This window comes from Macaca thibetana, chromosome 4, assembly GCF_024542745.1.
Source record: "Macaca thibetana thibetana isolate TM-01 chromosome 4, ASM2454274v1, whole genome shotgun sequence".
NCBI classification, from domain to species: domain Eukaryota; kingdom Metazoa; phylum Chordata; class Mammalia; order Primates; family Cercopithecidae; genus Macaca; species Macaca thibetana.
In genome coordinates, this window is record NC_065581.1 from 117,020,203 (window position 1) to 117,041,454 (window position 21,252).

The following is a 21,252-nucleotide window of genomic DNA, read 5'->3' on the forward strand; positions in this document are numbered from 1 at the left end:
CCGGGACGGTCCGGAGGCTGCGCGCCGCATCTCGCGCTCTGGCAGCTGCTGGCGCGCTCCGCGCCGCGAGGCGACTCCTCCGCCCAGACCAGCGGCTGCTGGAAGCGCCTCGTCTTCGCGAGTGTCAGTCACTGTAGTCCTCCCAGCGGGAACCCGGTGGCTTCTACGCTGCCGAGCTCCGCTGGCTGCCCTGGGTTGCTTTTCACATTTCTCTTTAATTTGACTCTTCTAGCCCGTGGAAGTCTCTGCGCTCACTTCTTCCCGACCCTGCCGGACTCCAGCTTGCGCGCCCGTTGGCAGCCCAAGGACAGTCCCGCCGCCCCACGGCGCTGGAGACGCTGCGGGGTTCAGTGTCCCTTCCTTCCGGATCCGCGTTTGAATCCCCCTTCCTCGGATCCCTTACGCAGCCCAGAGCCCGGCGATCTGGCTTCTTCCGTGGGCGGCCACTCTGTGACCCGAGCGGCGGCGCTTTGGCCCGAGGGTGGGCGCGACTTAGGGACGGCCAGCGTCCAGCCGGCGTGAGCGCAGCCCCTCCTCGCTGCAGCTGGGCACGTTGGGCGGCAGGAGAGGCTGCTGTGCTGCCTGGCTCTCCGTTTCTAAGCTCCCGGGTCTGCGAAAGTTTGGGGTGGGTTGTACTTTCTCTAGGTCGGTCTGTCCCACCTGGTACCCCACCCTACTTTCTGCCTGGCCCCTCACCCTTGTCGGCGCTATGCTTTCTCTCCGGGCCCCCCACCTTGTATATTGCACGGGCTCCCTGGGTGGTTTTGCTCCCAGGGACACTGCCATGCGTTCAGTCCTGGAGCCCGTGAATCCAAGCCTGTGCTCTCGCTCCCGCCCGTGGATTGCGTGAAAATCAATAGAGCACCACCCAGCTCGTGTTGGAAGGGACGCTCAGACATCTCCGCCCACGGCATTTTCCCTCTAGGAGGTAACAAAATCAACCGAGTTTCCCCATCATGCCAATGTCTGAGCAACCGCTTGGGAGTGGGGACTCGAGTGGCAGGTGGAATAGACCAACTGCCTGGGCCCCATTTTCCGGTGTCTGACCTCTTCTTGAGACTAAGGGAAGTGAGGGACCGCGGGGGCAGGTACTGTCTCCTCTCTTTTCGCAGAAGGGCGATTCAGCTTCGCACCTGAGCTGTTTAAGGACTGGATCTGACCCTTTTCCTGAAGATTGCCGGTGGGGCGTGCCAGTCTCTCGCCCGACCTTGGGAGGTGGACAAGGAGTGATTTCAGAGTCGTTTCCCGACCTGCTGTGTGTTTGGCTTTTGGGTGGGAGGTAGGGTGGGCCCTCTTACCCTAAACCAAGAGAGCTTAACCCCCTCTTGGGACACGAACCCTTTAAACAATCAGATGACAACTTCTGTCCTTTTGCCCAGGAAAATACCCGACCTAGGCGCACCCAAAACGTTCCCTACAGTTGCAGGGGGGTTCTGGTTTCCCAAACCCCGGGACTCACGAATCTCAAGAACAGCTGGCAGAAAGGACTGTCTGCTTGGGGGAAGGGGAGAGACCAACGCGGAGAGCCGTGGAGCTGCTTGTGGCCCCAGCCTTGGGTCACCCAGGACGCCCTTTCCGGAGCCGAGTTAAGGTCGCGGACCCTGGTAGGTGGCGAAGCTCCTGGGCGCTGGGATGCTAGAAGCGCGCAGCCCTCCCCGCCCCGCGCAGGCCGCCGCCTCTTCCTCTCCAAAGCGGACTCACAGTGCCCCCTGGCGTCCGCGCGGCCCCGTTTTAAGGCGTTGTCCCTGTCCCCAAACTCATTCTATTCACCGGAAGGAAGTGGACTTTGTGACTTTATACCGATTCCCCTTTTAAGTACAGACGTTTTTGTCACGTTTATCTTTATATTCCAATACTAACTCACAAGGATCTTTGATTTTTTTTAAAGAAAATATTTCAGCAGTTTGAATGATGCTGCTAAGAAACAGAAATTATCAGCAAATATTTTTTGGAAAGTTACTCTATGCCAGGCATCTATTCACAGATCTATACACATGTGGTAAATAGTAATATGCCATATCTTACAGAAGAAGAAATTGAGACCTCAAAACTAATTCGCCCACGATCTCACTGTTCCCGATGGAGCAAGGGGTTCGAATTGTGGGGGGATAAATTTAGTATCAGCCTTCAGCCGTCCAACTACTCACCTTCGAATCACAGTCCCCCGCCTGTGCTGTGCTGTGCAACATGTGAGGGTAAAAAATGCGCAGGTTGTAAGAGGTGAGGTTTTTTGTTTGTTTGTTTTTGTTTGTTTGTGGGTTTTTGTTTGGTTTTGGACTGGAAAACTTAAAGCTCAAGAGTTTTTTTTGTCTTTTTTTCTTTCTTTCTTTCTTTCTCTCTCTCTCTCTTTCTCTTTTTTTCTTTAACAGAGTCTCTCTTTGTCGCCCAGGCTGGAGTGCAGTGGCGTGATCTCGGCTCACTGCAACCTTCGCCTCCTGGGTTCAAGTGATTCTCCTGCCTCAGCCACCTGAGTAGCTGGGACTACAGGCGCCTGCCACCACGCCCGGCTAATTTTTGTAATTTTAGTAGAAACGGGGTTTCGTCATGTTATCCAGGCTGGTCTGGATCTCCTGACCTCAGGTGATCCGCCCACCTCGGCCTCCCAAAGTGCTGGGATAACAGGCAAGAACCACCGCGGCCGGCCTAAAGCTCAGGAGTTTTATTGTGTTTTCTTTCCCAAGCTGTATGAAAAGTCCAACAGCACTGTTCTGTCGTTCTTTGCCTTCTTATATGTGACCTTTTCCCCTCTGGGGGCTTAAAAATATTCATCTTGTCTTATAAATCCTCAGTGAAGGCAATGAGTATTTTTATTTCCGTTTTACCATTAGGGATACTGGTTGGGGGAAGATGAATGACTTGCCCAAGGTCATATAGTAAATCAGGACACAGACAAGATCAAGCTTGCCCTGTCAAAGTGCTTCCCTGACAGGCAGCAGTGATCCTCCTTTATTTATGTGCAAAGTACTCTCCAATTAGGAAATTAAGCATCCTGGTGCTCTCTTTGGAAGGGAAGCCTTTTATAAATTCATCACTTGTTAATCAGTCATAAATAAAACCTACTCACTTTTGACCTCTAGAGGAAACCTGCTATCTGGAGATTTCACTAATCCGAGCTATGGAGACTTTTTTTCCCCCAGGTTTCCCTTCTATTTCTCTTGTACATTTCTATACTTACTCGAGTCCTCTTTGGGTGAACCATTGACGCACTGTATCTTTCCATTGCTTGCCTTAGCATATTGAACCTCTTAATAGATTTCATTCTAGAGGCTACTATGCTAAAATGTGTCTATCTCTGTGGAGACTAAAGGCTAAAGTTCAAAGTGACACTGGCAAGAATGATTGGCTAATTTTAAGATTTAGAACTGTAGCCTTTTAGAGCTAGAGGCCACTGGAGATCATACCCAGCATCTAGATCTGCATGGAGGAAGCCAAGGCCCAGACAGGTCAAGTTCCTTACCTAAAGTTACACAGCTAGTTTGTGACACAACTGGGACAAGAACCCAGATCTGCTTCCTCACATTGCTCTTTGCAATGTACTGCATTACCTCATTTTTGCTGCAAGCCCTTGGCCACTGTCAAAATCATTCATTTACTCATCAAATGTTTATTAAGTAGGCACTTCAGTGCCAGGCACTGAAGCAAAAAAAGAAGAGTTTTCCTTCATTAATTGGAACAGGAGACTTCAGCATTTTAAATATGTAGAGAATAAACTGACAGCTTTTTAAAATATGTTAGCTCATGAATGGTAAAGGTTACAAAGATATAAAGCAGTGTTTTCTTCTATCTGTAATATTATCCAAATTCTGTGATCATAATATTAGCCAACATTTAAAATGAAACTGTATTTGAAATCCAGACAAAAATGTACTTTGAAAATGCAAGTGGCTACTCTGTTCCTAGTCACATCCTTAGAACACACAATTGATTCAGAAAACGTTGTCAACTACCTCTAATTTTGTGTTACTTTTGATTATCATTGCTTTGTTCGAGCTTTTTTCTGTATATAAAAATTTTCCAAATATTTGTCATGCTGATTATTATTTAATATGTTTGGGGTCACACTTACTTTTGCAGAGGGGATGTCTTGCCTAATGAAAATCAATGGGAAAATAGGTTATGGAGAAAGTTCCTTTTTAGGCACCATTTTAGAACTGTTGTGCAATGGTAATCACTATGGCAAAATGCCTGTTGATCCTCTCCATGTAATTAATTAATGATAATTCTATTCAGGTTTTCAACTCTAAATATCAGAAAACAGCTTTTCTACTTGCTCAGTAACTTGATTTAAGGATAGAGAGTGAAAAATAATTTGTTATGGAATTTTCTTGGTGCCGTTTAAGGTTTCAGACTATTTTAGAAGATAAATGTTCACACCTAGTGCATGTAAAAATTAAATTCCATTAACATCTATTAAATGTCAGTCCCCAGGGTGTCTAGCCTTGTAAAAGTCAAAGATATATAATATTAATCTTAAAATGCAAAAATGTCTTGCCTCTGCTTAAACCATGAGCTAAAAAGCATCTAGAAGGAGTGGATGCCATAGGGAGAAAAGAGAATAATGGGCTTGAGTGATGTAACAGGCAATCTCTCCTTCGGTGGCTGGGAGTGAGGTGCTGGGTTGGCAACTTAATTGGGGGCAGGCAGGGTGGGGGTGTCTGTTAATATGTCTGAGCTGTATACATTAGACTTGTGTGTGACAACACACATATGAAAGAAGGAAAGACAAGGAGCAGTGGGGAGTGCCAGCAGGATCCCATTAGATTATTCATTGCTGTTATAACAGGCCTTTCTTTCTTTAAAGAAGGAACAAAGGAGAGGAAATGCATGTTCAAGAAGTAATTCACTTAGAGGTCACTAACAAAAAGAGAACCAAGCTACAGACTATGTTTGTGATAGGAAATAAAATATGATACATTTTTCAAAAATTTTATTCTCTCATCTTTGGTAATCCCCAAAAGTTCTGTGTTTTAAAGCACACTCCAGAGGAGGAGGAAAGGGTTAATCTAGTGTCTCCCGAGGTAAAAATGATAGGTGCAGTATTTTGTTAGATGACAATGGGCAGCTCTTAGAAGTACCTTTATTTTCACATTCTAAATCAGCAAAGCTATTATAATTTAGCACCTAAATGTTAGGTTATATAACCCCATACAAGTGAAATTATATTGGTCAGTGCTATTTCAGACAAGTGCAAGTCATGTATATAATCACAAAGATGAAATCACTCAATTTATGACCAGTGCAAATTGACTAAACAACAGTTTTTCCCATCTGACAGTTTCTTCCCATTCTGGAGTTAGGACAAGCGATCCCATAGAGCCTACTTCCTGAGACCTGCATGGCTACTGATGACTGAGAGGTGGCTGGTTTTCTGTCTTTAGGCAATGTAATTTTATGTATTTGTTTTAAAATCTTTAGTGCTTCTTGTCTGGTTTAAACTTGCTATTAGAATATATACTTTATAACTCTTCAATTCTTAAATTATAAGAACCCAGCATAATTAGAGCTCTTAGTAATGCCTGAGATCTTGCCTCTTTGCAGCTTTGGAGCAAGGCAGTGTGGAGTGCATCCCGGTTTTGAAACTATCTCTGACCTTGGAGGCTATACATATATATATATATATATATATATGGTGTCTTAGACCCTATTTATAAACGTGCAAATACAAGACCTAGGTGTACATCAGAAAAGCCTACATCCGAAAAGCCCCGTTCCTAGAAATAAGGCTGACAACCTGAAAGTAGGAGATGTTTTGAATATTCCTTCAAAACTTTTGTGCTTAACAGTTTCACAAAAGCCAAATTTCAAACCCTTTTTTGGAGCTGTTCAGCTGTCTTGTCTTAGTGAGCCCAGATGCCCACAGCTTGGACCAGGGCCGTGGCTTGGGGCAGTATGCTCTCAACCAGCATTCTGTGGCCTTAGAGGACTTGCTGGGCTCATAAGCAAGGAGAGAGGGTCTTCAGGGAACTGCCCAGAAAAGTAACATAGATGACATTTTCTTTATGCTTTACAACAGGGAAAATTCCCCATGTTTCAGAAGTGTAAAAATTAAGATGAAACAATATACTTAATTAAAAGGTAACATGGGTTTATTCCTCTATAATCCGAGTGGGGAAAACGTTCCTAATTTTGATTCGACTTCTTGAAGTAATGGGGAAAAACCTTAATACTTTTGATCATATAAATATGATAAATCTTTGCACGGGAACAAAAATCTCTATTAGCAAAGTAAATAGACAAATAACAGCTTGTCCTTGTGGGAAAATATTTAGAATGTATACGGTAACCATAGATTGGTATAGCTAATACAGAAAAAGCATTTAAAAATAGAGAAAATAAAAGGCCAACAGGGCTATGGAAAGATGGGTCAGAGAGTTCTCAGAAAAAAATAGACAAGCAAACAAATAGACTCTCATTTGAAATGATTCTCAAGTAGCCTCAAAGTAGGAAAAATGTAGTTTAGGAGGCCAAGGTGGGAGGATCTCTTGAGGCCAGGAGTTCGAGACCAACCTGAGCAACATAGCAAGACCCCATTTATATTGAAAAAAAATGGCAAGCATGGTGGTGCATGCCTGTAGTCCCAACTCCTGGGGAGTCTGAGGCAGGAGATTGCTTGAGCCCAGGAATTTGAGCTTGCAGTGAGCTATGATCACGCTATTGCACTCCAGCCTGGGTGACAGAGCAAGACCCTATTTCAAAAAATAAAAAGAAAAAAAGAAAAGAAAAAAAATGCACATTCAAACTACACTGAAAGACTATTCTTACCTATTAGATTAGCACAAATCATAAGGTTTAGCAGGCAAGGTTGAGAAAACAAGCATTCTCATAAACTGTGGGTAAAAATAAATATAAAACGGTACAATCCCTCTGAGAGTCAAATACCACTCCTATGATTTCATTTAATAGAAACAGAATTGTTAATCAGGTATTGAAGAGTCTGAAAGACAAAGTAAACTCTGAAGTATCCCAGATGTAGTAACTTTAGGAAGCATTATGTTGATGCAAAAGTCATTGCAGTTTTTGCCATCGAAAGCAATGGATTATTAATTATCCTTAAAGGTTGGGGAAACAAAGGAAGAAGATTGGGATTATTAGAATATAGAAACTTGGAAGAGGGGCCCTGCTGAGCTGGGACCCAGAATTCTGAAAAGGGAGTGCTTGGTTAGGAGAAAGAACCCCATGAGGCTGGGCCCAGACCTCCAAGGAAGGGACACCATCTGGACGTACAGGAGCCCCAGGGGCCCCCGCAGAGCAGAGTCTCAGACTTCTGAGCCGGGCTGCTGACTGGCTCGTGTGGATACTGAGAGGGTTCTAGGAATGTAGAAAATTGGAAACTGTGACCTACCCCTACTGGGTGAAAAATGTGGCTTGGGTGACGCTGGCAGGAAGAGGAAACAAAGCAGAAAGCAGCCAGTCTCCTGGTCATTGTTTTTTCCTGTTGTTCAGTCTATCTTTTGTGTGCTTTTGGAAGAACTCTATAGGGAGCCAACTAGTAAAGCAGAAATGTGTGCAGAGTCCTAGCCCCAGCTTCTCAAAGTGGAGGGTATGGAGACAAAAGTAACTCCATCTTTGATGCTGATCTGCCATGTTAACTTCTGATTAATCCCAGTCCCGTGAATTCCTCCTGGTTTCCACTTTATGTACTGTCCCTAGTGAAAGAACAAGCCAACCTTGGTGTTATTGCACAAATTATAGCTCTGATGCACATAGCATTCTTGCCTGTTCTGGAAGGTGCCTTTAATTATCTTGCTGGTGTGCATATGCCCTTCCCCTATGGTATAGAAGCCCTGGGTCTGGGGAGTAACATTGTAGAGATCTACCTCTCTTGCAGCTGCCCAAGACCATACTTCTATCTGTAAGCTCCCCCAGTAAAACACCCCAGACTGATAAACTGGATTTGTTGTATTTGTCTTGGTCTTTGCTTGCTTGACTTCTTTAGCATTTGGAGGTCATTTTGCACATACGGCCCTTTCACAGAATAGAGGATAAAATGGAAAGTATAGACATGAGAAAAAAATAACTAAATACTCAGCACAATGCCTATGGAGTGGGATTTGTCAATATCCAGCAAATTTCATATGTATTTTCCCTTGGATTTAGCAATTCTGCTTTTGGGACTCTATCCCAAAGATACACTAGCAAAAATTTTTAAAATAAGGTAATAGTTTGCCTAAGACTATTCATCACAGCACTCTGTAATAACTAAATATTAGAACCAACCCGAATATCCATCAATAAAGGACTGATGGAATACACCATGGTACATCAACATAATAAAGTACTTGGCAACTGTTGAAAGAATCGAAGACTATTTCTATACACTAGAATGCCATGATTTCCAGGATATATCACTACAATTGCCTCTTGAACAACACCAGTTTGTACTGCGCCAGTCTGCTTATACAAGGACTTTTTTCCACCTCTGCCACCCCTGAAACAGCCAGACCAACCCTCTTTTTCAGACTAATCAACATGAAGATGACAAAGGTGAAAACCTTTATGACATTTCACTTCCATTTAAGAAACAGTAAATGCATTTTCTCTTCCGTTTGATTTTCTTAATAACAGTTTCTTTTCTCCAGCTTGCTATTGTAAGAATATAGTATATAATACATATAACCTATAAAATATGTGTTAATCTACTATTTATGTTGTCAGTAAGGCTTCCAGGCAACAGTAGGCTATTAGTAATTACATTTCTGCAGACTAAAAAGTTTTACTTGGATTTTTGCATGAAGGTTGGCCTCATAGCCCCTGCATTCTTCAAGGTTTGGGGGGGAAAAGCAAGATGGAGAAAAGTATATATAGCATGCCACTCTTTGTTTAAGGAGGAGGTAGGACTATATAATTAAAATAAAACAATGGAAGAATAAACATTTAAGAAATAATTACCTAAAAAGGGATGGGCAGAATAGAGTTGAGGGTTGAGTACGGGACCTAGACTTCTTTGAATACATATTTTGTGGATTTGACTGTGGAGCCATGGAAACACTTTACATAATCATAAAACAAAGTGAAATTTTAAAAAGCAACCTCTCAAAATTAGAACTAAAATAAAACAAATGAACCTCTGTCATAGAGTAGCATGACCAAACTGAGAGGAGCTATTCCAAGAGACTTTCAAAAATAATAATTTGATTGTACATGCCTGATTGAGTTACTGATATGGATTGGCTCTTTGTCCCCATCCAAATCTCAACTTGAATTATAATCCAAACTGTAATTCCCAGGTGTTGGGGGAGGGATGTGGTGGGAGGTGATTGGATTATAGGGGCAGTTTCCCCCATGCTGTTCTCCTGATCGTGAGTGAGTTCTCACAAGATTTGGTTGTTTGATAAGTGTCTAGCGCTTCCCCCCTCTCATTTGCTCTCCTGCGGCCTTGTGAAGAAGGTGCCTGCTTCCCCTTCTGCCATGATTGTAAGTTTCCTGAGGCCTCCCCAGCCACGAAGAACTGTGAGCCAATTAAACCTCTTTCGTTCGTAAATTATCCAGTCTCAGGTAGTATCCTCATAGCAGTGTGAAAATGGACTAATACAGTTACCCTGTGGAAAAAAGAACAGCAATAAGTCATAAACTATTTTCAGTAATGTGACTGTTGGCAGGAGTATGAGAATTATACTGAGATTGTTCTGTGTATAATACAGTATAAAAAAAGAATCATTGTTAGTGTTGTGGAGATCCAAGATTTTTGGCATAATTGAAAGGAGATAGAGTTGTAAGATCAATGAGTTTAAATAAATACTCTATAATCCTAAATTTTAACTTGAAATATCAGTATGAGCTCATAATGTTTTTTTCTCTTTTTAAAAAACCCTTATTTTTTAGCTCTATGAAAAGATTTAGAGCAATGATTGACCCAATTGTAATGAGATCTCTAGCATCCAAATTTGGTCTCTAATACCATTTCTCAGTAAAAGGAACTAGGGCTCCTTGAAGAAAAGCCTGATTCTAGGTTTAAAATCCTGTCTGTCAACAACAGCAGTAAATGAACAAAATAGACCTGGAAATTTTTTTCATATCAGAAAGCAAGGAATTTATCAAAGATGATTAAGATCATGCCAAAAAAAATCAGTGGCCAACCTGAATAAGTTCTCATCAGGCAAAGATGGAATAATTTGAGCATCACCAATAAGGGTGATAACTGAATTGAGTTCAAACCCATCACATATGTTTAAACTCATAAGCTCATCTAATATTTTAATAAAACCTTAATTGGTAACCTTTACAGAATGTTAGAGAACCACTTCCTTATTCTGAAAACTGGCACATAAAGGGAGTGTATCAAACACTTTTTATGTTTTTCTGTATGATCTATACCTTAGGAAATAAAATCATTCGGAAGGAGGGGTTTTTTTATAGACATATTCCAGTTAAGTGAATTATAGTATCACTAATGCAACTTTTAATAAAATAAAGCATCTGAACCAGCAGACTTCTAGGTATGGGCTGCTGAACATCCCTAGGAGCCTTCTAGGGAGATCACAAGTTCAATATTATTTTCATGGCAATGCTAAGACATTATTGACCTTTTTCCCTTTGTTCACATTTATACTGGTGATACAAAAGCAATGGTGAACAAAAAAGCTGGTGCCTCAGCACAAATCAAGGCAGTGGCACCAACTGTGCTACTGGCAGTTATATTTTCTACCACCACATGCTGCAGGAGGAAAGGCCAGTTTAATGTAAGAATTTCGTTCATGGAGTAGTAAAAATTATTACTTGTATTGAATCTTGAAATTCAAGTACTTAAAAAAATCCATGAAATAAAATAGGAAAAACACATGAGGCACTTGTGCTACATTCTGACCCATGCTGGTCATCTCCTTGAAAACCACTCATGTGATTGTTAGAGTTGCCAGCTAAACTAGCCACATTTTTCATGGTACATGATTTTCACTTTAAGAAGTGACCAACAGAAAATTTATGGTTATACAGATTTGGACCTGGAAGATATATTTTTGAAAATGAGTAGAATAAATCAGACACTTCAAATAAACAACTGATAGTACTTACTGCTCAAGGTAAGGTTCAAGCTTTAAAATAAAAATTTGAATTTTGGAAAATTTCCACTTGCTACCATTATTTGGATAGCTTCCCAATATTGATAGGCTTTTCTATCTAATAACATTGATAGTTTCTAATACGTGTGGTGTTTCTTTGACATCGAATGATGACATTTTTCCACATTTGTAAGATCACATGTATCAGTGACTCAATATTTTGCAAATAATGTCACAAAATAAGACAAGGATAAGATATCTATTAAAATAGTAAGATAAACCAAGGGACTTTAATGTAACAGAGTGAAAGTTTGTTGACATGATTTCAGATTATACACTGCAACTAACCTTTAATAAATTACCATTTCTCAAGTTTAGGTAAAGAAGAACATGTGCAATTAACCGAAAAATATGTGCACCTTTTTCTTTGTAGAAAAAGGTGCTAAAATAATTTTGACACTTTCAATTGTACATCCTTGTGAGGTTGAAGTTCTTTAGATACTTTAACTAAAGCAACAGATTGAATGGAGAAGCAGAAGGGAGAATACAAATGTCTACTATTAAATTGACAGAAAGTAAAAAGACTTGTAAAAAATCTAAAACTGTGTCCCTTTTCTTAAACATTTTTTATTTTGGAAAATAATTATTTTCAATAAAAATATTTCTGTCATCTTAGAAGGGCTTGTTGTTAGTTTAAATTAATAAATATTTTAAAGCCCCTTTCTCTTTGATTTCTAATATAATAAATATCAATAGATAAAACCCACATTAAAAAAAGAAGCTCTGCAGGACACTCAGTAATTTTTAAGAATGTAATACACTTATAAGAAAAAGTTTGATAACTGCTGATCTAAGTAATATCATCAATGGCAGACAACATCAAAAAAGAGAGAAATTCAGACATTATTATTACCTTCTACTGAAAGCAGGCAATACCACCTATGAAGTAGTCTTGCCAGAAGTTATATTGAGCCTGAATCTGATCAAAGCCATGAATGTAACTACCAATTTATAGGAAATACAAAAGATGAACACATGGGAGATGAAATCAGCAAAATCCAGACTGTGGGAGACTGTGGAGAAAAGAATGACCTGGTTTCTTCAAAAAAAATGGGAGCAGAAAAGAAAGGGAGGAACTGAGAGAGGGAGAGAATTCCACAAGAGACATTAAAGGCAGATCAGCCCATTTTTAAAATGTGGAACTTTTCTGGAACCTGATTCAAACAAGCACTGTTAAAAATTATTATAAAAAACAAAATAATGTGTACACTGACCAGAAATGTGTTGATATTTAAAAAATAATTGTTAATGTTTAGCTGTGATCATGGTTTCATAGTTATGCACATTTTCCTTTCTTGGTAAATATAGAGATTCGTTATACATTAAAGATGAAACTTGTACAGATGAAGTCCATATAATGCTTAGGGTTTGCTGTAAAATAATCCCAGAAGGGAGTAAGTGATAACATAATACATAAAGATTAGCCATGGGTTCATTGTTGAAGCTGAGTGACACTGCATTGGGTTCATTATACTACTCTGTTTACTAGTTTATGTGTTTGCAAATTTCCATAATGTGTTAAAAAAGTCTACAGGTTATGAAAACTCTACATTGCCTTATGGGATGACCTGCAACCCTGTAGACAGGCACAATATAGCCTATTGTAGTGAAAACAGAAAACTTACCCTCTCTCAGGGCATGAAACTGATGATAACAAACATCAGAGATGTCACGTACAGGTCAGCATTGAGGAGGCCTAGAAGTAAAACTACAAAAGGAGCTGTCATGGGCTGAATGTGTGTGTGCCCTCCTCCCAAAATTCATACATTGAAGCCCTAACCCCTGTGTGATATACTATGAGGTAGGGCCTTTGGGAGGTTATTAGGCTTAGGTGAGGGCATGGAGCCCCACCATGGGATTACTACCACTATAAGGAGACCAGAGAGTGCACTTGTTTGAGTTCTCTCTCTCTCTCCCTGTCTATGCCCCTGACCTCCACCATGTGAGGACACAGCAAGAAGTCAGCCACCTGCAAGCCAGGAAGAAGCCTCTCCCCAGGCTCTTGTTGGCACCTTGATCTTTGATTTCCCAGCCTCCAGAATTGTGAAAATACATTTCTGTTGTTTAAGCCACCCAGTCACTGCCACAGAAAAACATAGCTTTGTGTAATATCAGCCTGATATGGTTTGGCTGTGTCTCCACCCAAATCTCATCTTGAATTGTGGTTCCCATAATCCCCATGTGTCATGGGAGGGACCCAGGGGGAGGTAATTGAATCATGGGGGCAGTTTCCCCTATGCTCAAGATAGAGAGTGAGTTCTCACAAGATCTAATGGTTTTATAAGGGGCTTCCCCCTTCACTCAGTTTTCATTCTTCTCTCTCCTGCCCCCATGTAAATAAGGACGTGTTTGCTTCCCCTTCTGCAATGATTGCAAGTTTTCTGAGGCTTCCGCAGCCTTGCGAAACTGTGAGTCAATTAAACCTCTTTCCTTTATAAATTACCCAGTCTCAGGTATGTCTTTATTAGCAGTGTGAGAATGGTCTGATACATAGCCCAAGCAGATAAATACAAGAGCTCTATATAAAAGAATATGGCCCATATCCAGTGTACCAGAGGGGTGGAACCAGAATTGAAAATTTGGAAAATACCTTATACCACTGATTAATTGTCTTGTCACTTAATATCTACTGAGCATCTATGATTATTTCAAGCACTTCTCTCAGCACAGAGATGTAGCGGTGCTCAAGTGAGACAACGTTTCTCTCCTCGTGGAGCTTAAATAAATATATTATTTCAGGTGAAGATAAAAAAGATGAAAAAAAAATAAAGTGGAGAAAGGAATAAAACATGTCATGAGTACCCGGAGGAAGGAGTGTTCTGGATAGAAGGAACAGCAAACGCAAGGGTACTGAGGCAGCACCCAGCACTGTGTGTTTGGGGAGCAGCAAGAAGGCCTATGTGCTGGAGCAAAGTGACAGTGGCAGCAATCGGTATTGGGGAGACAGGGCCAAATCACTGTAAGGGCGTTGGAGCTTGTTCCAAATGTGTTGGGAGCCACTATAGAGTTTTAAGCAGGGGAGCAATAAGAGCTGATTCATGATTTAGCAGGACTACTCTGGCTGCCCCATGGAATAGAGACCACAGGGGCGGAGAACAGAATAAGCGAGGCCACTTAGGAAGCTGCTTCATAGGGCCAGGCAAGAGATGAGAGTGACGTGGACTCAGGCATGATGATAGTGGTACAGTTAGTAAGAAGCGAACATAATTTATGATACACTGTGATATGCACTGAAAGCAGACTGAGAAAAAGAGAAACCGAAGTTGACTTCTAAATTTTTGGCATCAGCAAGTGAGTGAATGGATTGCCACATCCTAAGATAGAGAAGTTAGAAGATGAGTGGTTTTGGTAGTGGGGGTGGGGAGGAACAAGCGATTTCTTTCTAATGCAGACCCTCAAATGGAGTTGCCCAGATGAGTCTGTAGCTAAGGGAGACAGGTCGCAGAGATATAAACTTGGGCCATTTCACCACATAATTGGTATTTAAAGTCACAGGACAAAATGACTAGATTGAACAAGGCCAAGACTAAAACCTGGGGCACTCCAACATGCAGAACCTAAAAGGGACTCTGAGGAGCGGGAGAGAGGGGGAGGGAAGGAAAAAGAGCAGTCAGTGAGGTCGAGATCTAGAATCTGTGAATAAAGCTGTTTCAAAAACGGAATGGGCCACTGTGTCCAGTGCTGCTCACGGTTCCTGAGAGGCGAGAACTGAAATTGATTTTAAATCGGATACCACAGGAGTCAGTTTCTGGCTTTGTCAGGAGCAGTTTCAGCTGGAGCAGGCTCAAGAGAGACTCGGAGGAGGAAGTGGAGGTGGTAGTATGAGCAATTGTTCTAAGGAGTCATATTGCGAGGGATATGAGAAATGGGGCAAGGGCTGGAGAAGGGTGAGCAGCAAAGGAAGAGTCTCTTCTAATGGTAGGAGATGACCTATTCAAGCCATAGTTATCAAAGGCTAATTTTTCAGTGTTAGATAAATGGAGTATTCTTCATTATCCCAAAAGGATGAGTAAACTCAAATATGTATTATGTGTGCTACATATCTTAAGACATGTTTCCAAGAGCATCTGAAATTTTGTTTGTACATGTATCTTGATCATTTATAAAGCCACTTTGATCTATAAATCAAGAAAATCTATCGTCATGACCATTTTTAAAAGCCAAAAATTAAGACATCATTAATTTGAAAGCTTGAAATCTAGATATTAAATGTGTGTGAATGTACAAAGAAAACCATTTCTAATGCTGTTATATACTAGAGAAATTTTGTTCTGCTTGCTGTTTTAACTTGACAGGTGAAAGATTTAGTTGAACTTCATATTGTAAGAACTGTTAATAAAAGTTGTTAAGTAAAAAGCCCTATATCTAAAAAGACCTTATAAACAGTTATTCTATCAACTTTTAAAGGTTTTTAAACCTCCCCAGAAATTACCTCGGTATCTGAAGTTTCTCTCTGTCTCCTCCTCTAATTATGCTTGTTATTTGTTATGCACCAGTATTGCAGATAATACAGTTTCTTGTTCTTTGTAAAAATCAAAAACAAACAAACAAAATTACCCCAGGTGGATCTACAGAAAGGAACAATGAAGGAGAGAGGAAGAAGCTGGTGGTGCAGGAATAAAGTCTTTAGGTGGCTGGGAGGGGATGGAATCCAAGGCATGAGGGGAGGACCTGGCCTTGGGTAGGAGCCCAGATGGTCCATGCATCTGTAACGACTTGGAAGGTAGAGTCTGCAATTACAGACGCAAAGTGGGTTTGTAGATTTGTTGATGGGAGGATGTGGAAGTTCTATTTTGATTGGTGACCACAGGCAAGGTCATCTGCTGAGAGAGCAGGAGGGCAAGGGAGCTGGAGATGGTGCAGAAATAGTCATCCCAAGGAAAGTGAAGGGCTAGATAAATGGAGCAGGGGTGCCAGGAATCCCGGAGTCACACTTGAGGCTGATGGTCATTAGCTCCAGTGAGACCAGTCAGCAGGATTGTGTGTTCTCCTTCAGTTACATTAAGATGCTCAGGTGCAGGTGCAGAACTAGTGGAGGGTTTACTCTAACCAAACCTGGATTCGGAAGAAAACACAGAGTGAAATGCAAGAGGGGATTTTCATATAGGAAATGAAAAATTGGAGCTGTCACAACAACCAGCTTAGAAATAGAACCGTCTTTCTGTTATTCAGCAGAGAGCAAAGGAAGAGTTATCTAGTTCACCAAATAATATGATGAATAAAAACTTCATAATACAGGATCATAACTTCTATTTTTCCTTGAGACATAGTCTCACTCTGTCGCCCAGGCTGGAGTGCATGATCTCAGTGGCATGATCTCAGCTCACTGCAACCACTGATTCCCAGGTTCAAGTGATTCTCCTGCCTCAGCCTCCCAAGTAGCTGAGACTACAGGTGTGTGCCACCATGCCCAGATAATTTTTGTATTTTTAGTAGAGATGAGGTTTCACTATGTTGTCCAGGCTGGTCTTGAACTCCTGACCTCAAGTGATCCACCTGCCTCAGTTTCCTAAAGTACTGGGATTACAAGGGTGAACCACTGTGCCCAGCTGAGGATCATAAACTTCTTTAAGTTTGAAAGATTTAGTATGATAAAGCACCTACTTAAAGCATACTGGCAACCTTCTTGATGATTCTGAAGACCACAGGTACCTTGGGGTTATGAGCACCAATTAGTGCACTGGTGAAAGAAGTACCTGTCCTGATATTAGAGAGATGAAGGGTTGACTATACTTAACGGAATTCCAGAGAACCCAACATACATTCTAATCAAAATCACCTTGATATAACCTACCACCCTGAAAATGCTTTAGGAAAGAAAATCACAGGCCTCAGGAAATCTTTTTCCAGGGCCTAAGATCAATGGTGTAGATGAGCAAAGACGATTTACAAGTCACTGACTGCAGGCACAGAGAGACATAAATTTCAGGTACAAAAGAAATAAAAGAAATGAGCACAAAACTACAGGAAAGGATGAATTTCTTCCTTAAGTTTTATTGCATTAATTTAATTCTATTCCTGGAAATAATGGGAAATGACTGAAGGTATTTTTTTTTCTTTCCAGAAAATTCTGAAATGTTGTGCTTTTGATTGGTAAAAGGAAAGTGGGAATAACTTATAAAAATCACCATGAAAGATTTATAAAATATAAAAGCTGTAAAGTAGACTTTTTCTGAAGAGGTAGAAATTTAAGATCTTTGAAAAAAAGCTATGTTCTCCAAGAAGTTCTATGAGATTAATAGAGAAAAGGTTTAAATTTTTTTTGACAAAAAACTTAAGGTCCACATGAAAATGGAAATTTGCTAAGGAAGATACCAGATGATAAATAAGACTACAGCAATAAATTATGTAACCTTGAAAGAACCTAACGTGCACATATCTTGCAGTTCCTTATGGAATTGCTAGGTAAGGGCAGGTTTCTTTGAAGCAAATGGTGTTAATGTTAGTGTGTGGTAGAAAGATACAGGATTGTGCCTTTCTTTAAAATACATACAGCTCCTTTAAAAAAATACACATACCTCCTATACTTTCAAAGAAACTCTTAAGTGATAAGATGAACTAAGGGAATTAGCTAATTTTTTAAAAAGCCTTGCACAGTACAGAGTAATCTATAAGCAAAATATTTTAACCTGACTGTATTTCAGTAAGATTCCATTTTTTTCCTAAATATATTACATCCAGAATTTCTTCTTCATATAGGCATGTCACATTTCCTACAATCAAGCTAAGACAAGAAGGATGAATGAAATATTTTCTACAGACAAAAGAAAAACCGAGGTTGTGCATTTCCTACTACCAATATAAACTAAAAGCCTCTGTTGAAGACACTGATAAAATATAAATTTTCAGACCCAGCAGCCTCTGCTTGGTTTTGTCTGACCCTAACACCCTGCAGTCTACGACACTGATCTTTTCTGTCATCCACCCTTCCCTTGGCCTTGGTGACCCTCCACTGATTTCCCTCTTGCAGCTACACTTTCTGAGCCTCCTCTTCCAGCCCCTCTTGAGAAGAGGACACTTCTTCACTTACTGATAAATCAACTTATTTGCTGTAGTGCTCTCAATATACTTCCTCCCCATGTAATTCACTGATTTACTAGTAACATCTCAAAAGCTACAACTGAACCTTAGTCCCTAAGCTATCTCTTCCGCTTTTAAATCCAAGGGTTTTGGTTTCCAGAAGAAAAAATATACATGACTCTCTCACTATCAATTAAATTGATAATTTAATTCCATTTGCCCAAAATATAATCATCTTACTTCCCAAACTGATTCTTCAACCCTCTGTTCACTTTCTTTTTTTTTTCTTTTCTTTTCTTTTTTTTGTTTTTGTTTTGTTTTGTTTGTGTTTTTGAGTCAGGGTCTTACTCTGTTGCCCAGGCTGGAGAGCAGTGGCATGATCTCAGCTCACTGTAGCCTCAACCTCCCTAGGCTCAGGTGATCCTCCCACCTCAGCCTCCCAAGCAGCTGGGACCATAGGCATGTGCCACTACACCTGGCTAATTTTTGTATTTTTTGTAGAGATAGGGTTTTAGCACATTGTCCAGGCTGGTCTCCAACTCCTGGCCTCAAGTGATCCTTCTGCCTTGGCCTTCCAAAGTGCTAAGATTACAGGTATAAGCCACCACATCAGGCCTGTTCTCTCTTTAGTAGAGTCAACAACCATGTAATGAGTGCACTGTGAGAGGCCCTCTTGCTTTAAAGGTGAGTAATACCCCTCACTGCCCTTGAGGACTTGCTGCACAATGGGAAGCACAGATACTAAACCCTGATGATAACACAATGAATACATGCTTGGTTGGTTATGAGAATGAAGGGCTGTGGTTTCCTAGCCAGTTGCATGCCAACCAGCTTGGCCTTCATCCTGTATGTAGAGAGGAACTATCTGACATGTGGTTTTAGATGCTGCCATGACTATGTGAAGAATATTCTGGAAAATGCCAGCTATTACCTTGCCAGGTATAATAAAATGCCAAGCATACTATATAGATAGATGATAGGTAGGTAGGTAGATTAGATAGAAGATAGATAGATAGATAGATAGATAGATAGATAGATAGATAGATAGACTTCATGTATTGCTGGGAGGTGGAGTAAAGACCCATTTAAAGATTCAGCAATTCCACTCCAGCATGTGTGTATGTGTGTGTGTGTGTGTGTGTGTGTGTGTGTGTGTGTGTATCCCAAATACATTCTTGCAAAGGTCTATAACAATATTCACTGCAATGTTACTTACAAGATGCCTCGGAGGCAACCTGCTGTTCATCATGGGAGGATGGATAGGTAAAGACGTGGGGGTTTGTGCAGCATGTGGTAGCATCCAGTAGTTAGACTGTATGATGGGAAGAACATACTCTTTCGTCACTCAGAATAGAAGGCACCGATAAGGAGATGGGGGTGGAGAAAGAAAAACTTAAGCATAGCATCTCTAATATGGACATAAGACAGAAGAAACGGAGAGATGGAGGCTGCGATGCTCTTAATTTATCCTCCACCTTGAAGAGGATTTGTTAAGAGATTAGATCAAGCTAAGCCTGTGTCTTAGGCTGTGGCTGAGAACTTGGAAGGGTAAAATGTATCCTCCCACCACGACCCTCAAGTCTTATTTACCATTCCAGAGCTGGGAAGGTCTCTCTGGTAACCCCACCCTCCCTAGAGAGTTTTACAATGGATCCCCCTGTTGGAGCACCTACAACACAGGGCTGGAATCTTTGGGGAGATGGCAGAGACAATGGTGAAGTATCTGAACTTTTAGTGACACTGCCTGGTTTAGTGTCCTGACTAAATCCGTATAGTCACGTGGCCCTGGGCAAGTTATTGAACCTCTCTGAGCTTCAGGATTTCCTCTTTCAAATGGTGCTTATGGTACCCGCTTCACAGGCTGCCCACAGAACTAATTAGATAATCCAGGGAAAGTACTCAGAATGGAGTCTGGCCCATAGTAAAAGCTCCATAAATGTTGATGAATATTATACTTATTATTAAGCTTCTTAAGACACAAACTAGACTTTTATAGCTTTGTATACACAGCAGCAACCCAAGTTAACATCTGTTGATGAAGATGAAACTTATTTGTGTATTGACCCAGGGGTATATGAGTTTTCTACCTATATTTTTCACAATATAGTTAAGTTGTAGGAACAAATGAGGTCTTAAGAAAACGTTATACAACAGGCCACAGGACTTCTTTATTTCTTTTCTTTTCGAGAAGGAGTTTTGTTCTTGTTGCCCAGGCTGGAGTGCAGTGGCGCGATCTTGGCTCACTGCAACCTCTGCCTCCTGGGTTCAAGTGATTCTCCTGCCTCAGCCTCCCAGCAGCTGAGATTACAGGCGCCTGCCAGGACACCCGGCTAATTTTTTGTACTTTTAGTAGAAACGGGGTTTCACCATGTTGGCCAGGCTGTTCTCGAACTCCTGATCTCAGGTGATTGACCCTCCTCAGCCTCCCAAAGTCCTGGGATTACGGGCGTGAGCCACCGCGCCCAGCCTACATGCCTTCTTTCAAAGTCATTTGCTCTGTTTGTGTGTGTGTGTGTGTGTGTGTGTGTGTGCATGATTCCAATGTCTGTCCCTGCATGATATCCCCAATTGCCAGATACTTTTTTGATAATGGGTATAACCTCATTATTTTACATCAGTAACTAGCAACAATTTACTTTTTAATTAATTCAAGTGCTTACAGTGCCATGTCCACTATCAACTTTTAATAAACTGTGACATAAATAAACAATTCTCTATGTGAACATGGGCAACTGGGTCAGGGATTGTGAAGCTTTTTCTATAAAAGACCAGATAGTAAATATTTCAGGCTTTGTGTTCTGCACAAAGATCTGAACGTACTCAAGCTGATGATTCCACAAAGTAAAGGATCCAAAATGCATTTCCCCCTTTAAAAAGAAATGTCCATCTGCATTCATTTATATTGATTATTTCACCTGATGCAAATGCAGTGGAAATATGTTCACATGATTCCATGATCCAAAGTCGGCCTTCCTTTGATGAGTCAGGAGGGGATTTACTGGGGACCACCTTGAAAACCAAGGTCTTTCAAGGTCCTTGGACATTGGAGACTTTCTTTGCAACACCCACAACAGTGACTACCTTTCCCTTACGATAGACCTAACTTCATTCATTTTATAGTGGAACTATGTGAGTTGATATTTACCATATAGAGTACAATGAAACAGATATGAGC

At 41.0% G+C, this 21,252-nt stretch overlaps 1 long non-coding RNA gene across 1 annotated transcript; it reads left to right on the plus strand.

The window, feature by feature from the left end:
• The first annotated feature begins 53 nt into the window (after positions 1-53).
• On the plus strand, positions 54-4,017 carry LOC126952566 (uncharacterized). The gene is made up of 4 exons (XR_007724955.1): positions 54-928; positions 1,113-1,604; positions 2,028-2,220; positions 2,370-4,017. It is a non-coding gene; the product is annotated as an uncharacterized LOC126952566 (long non-coding RNA).
• Positions 4,018-21,252: the final 17,235 nt, after the last annotated feature.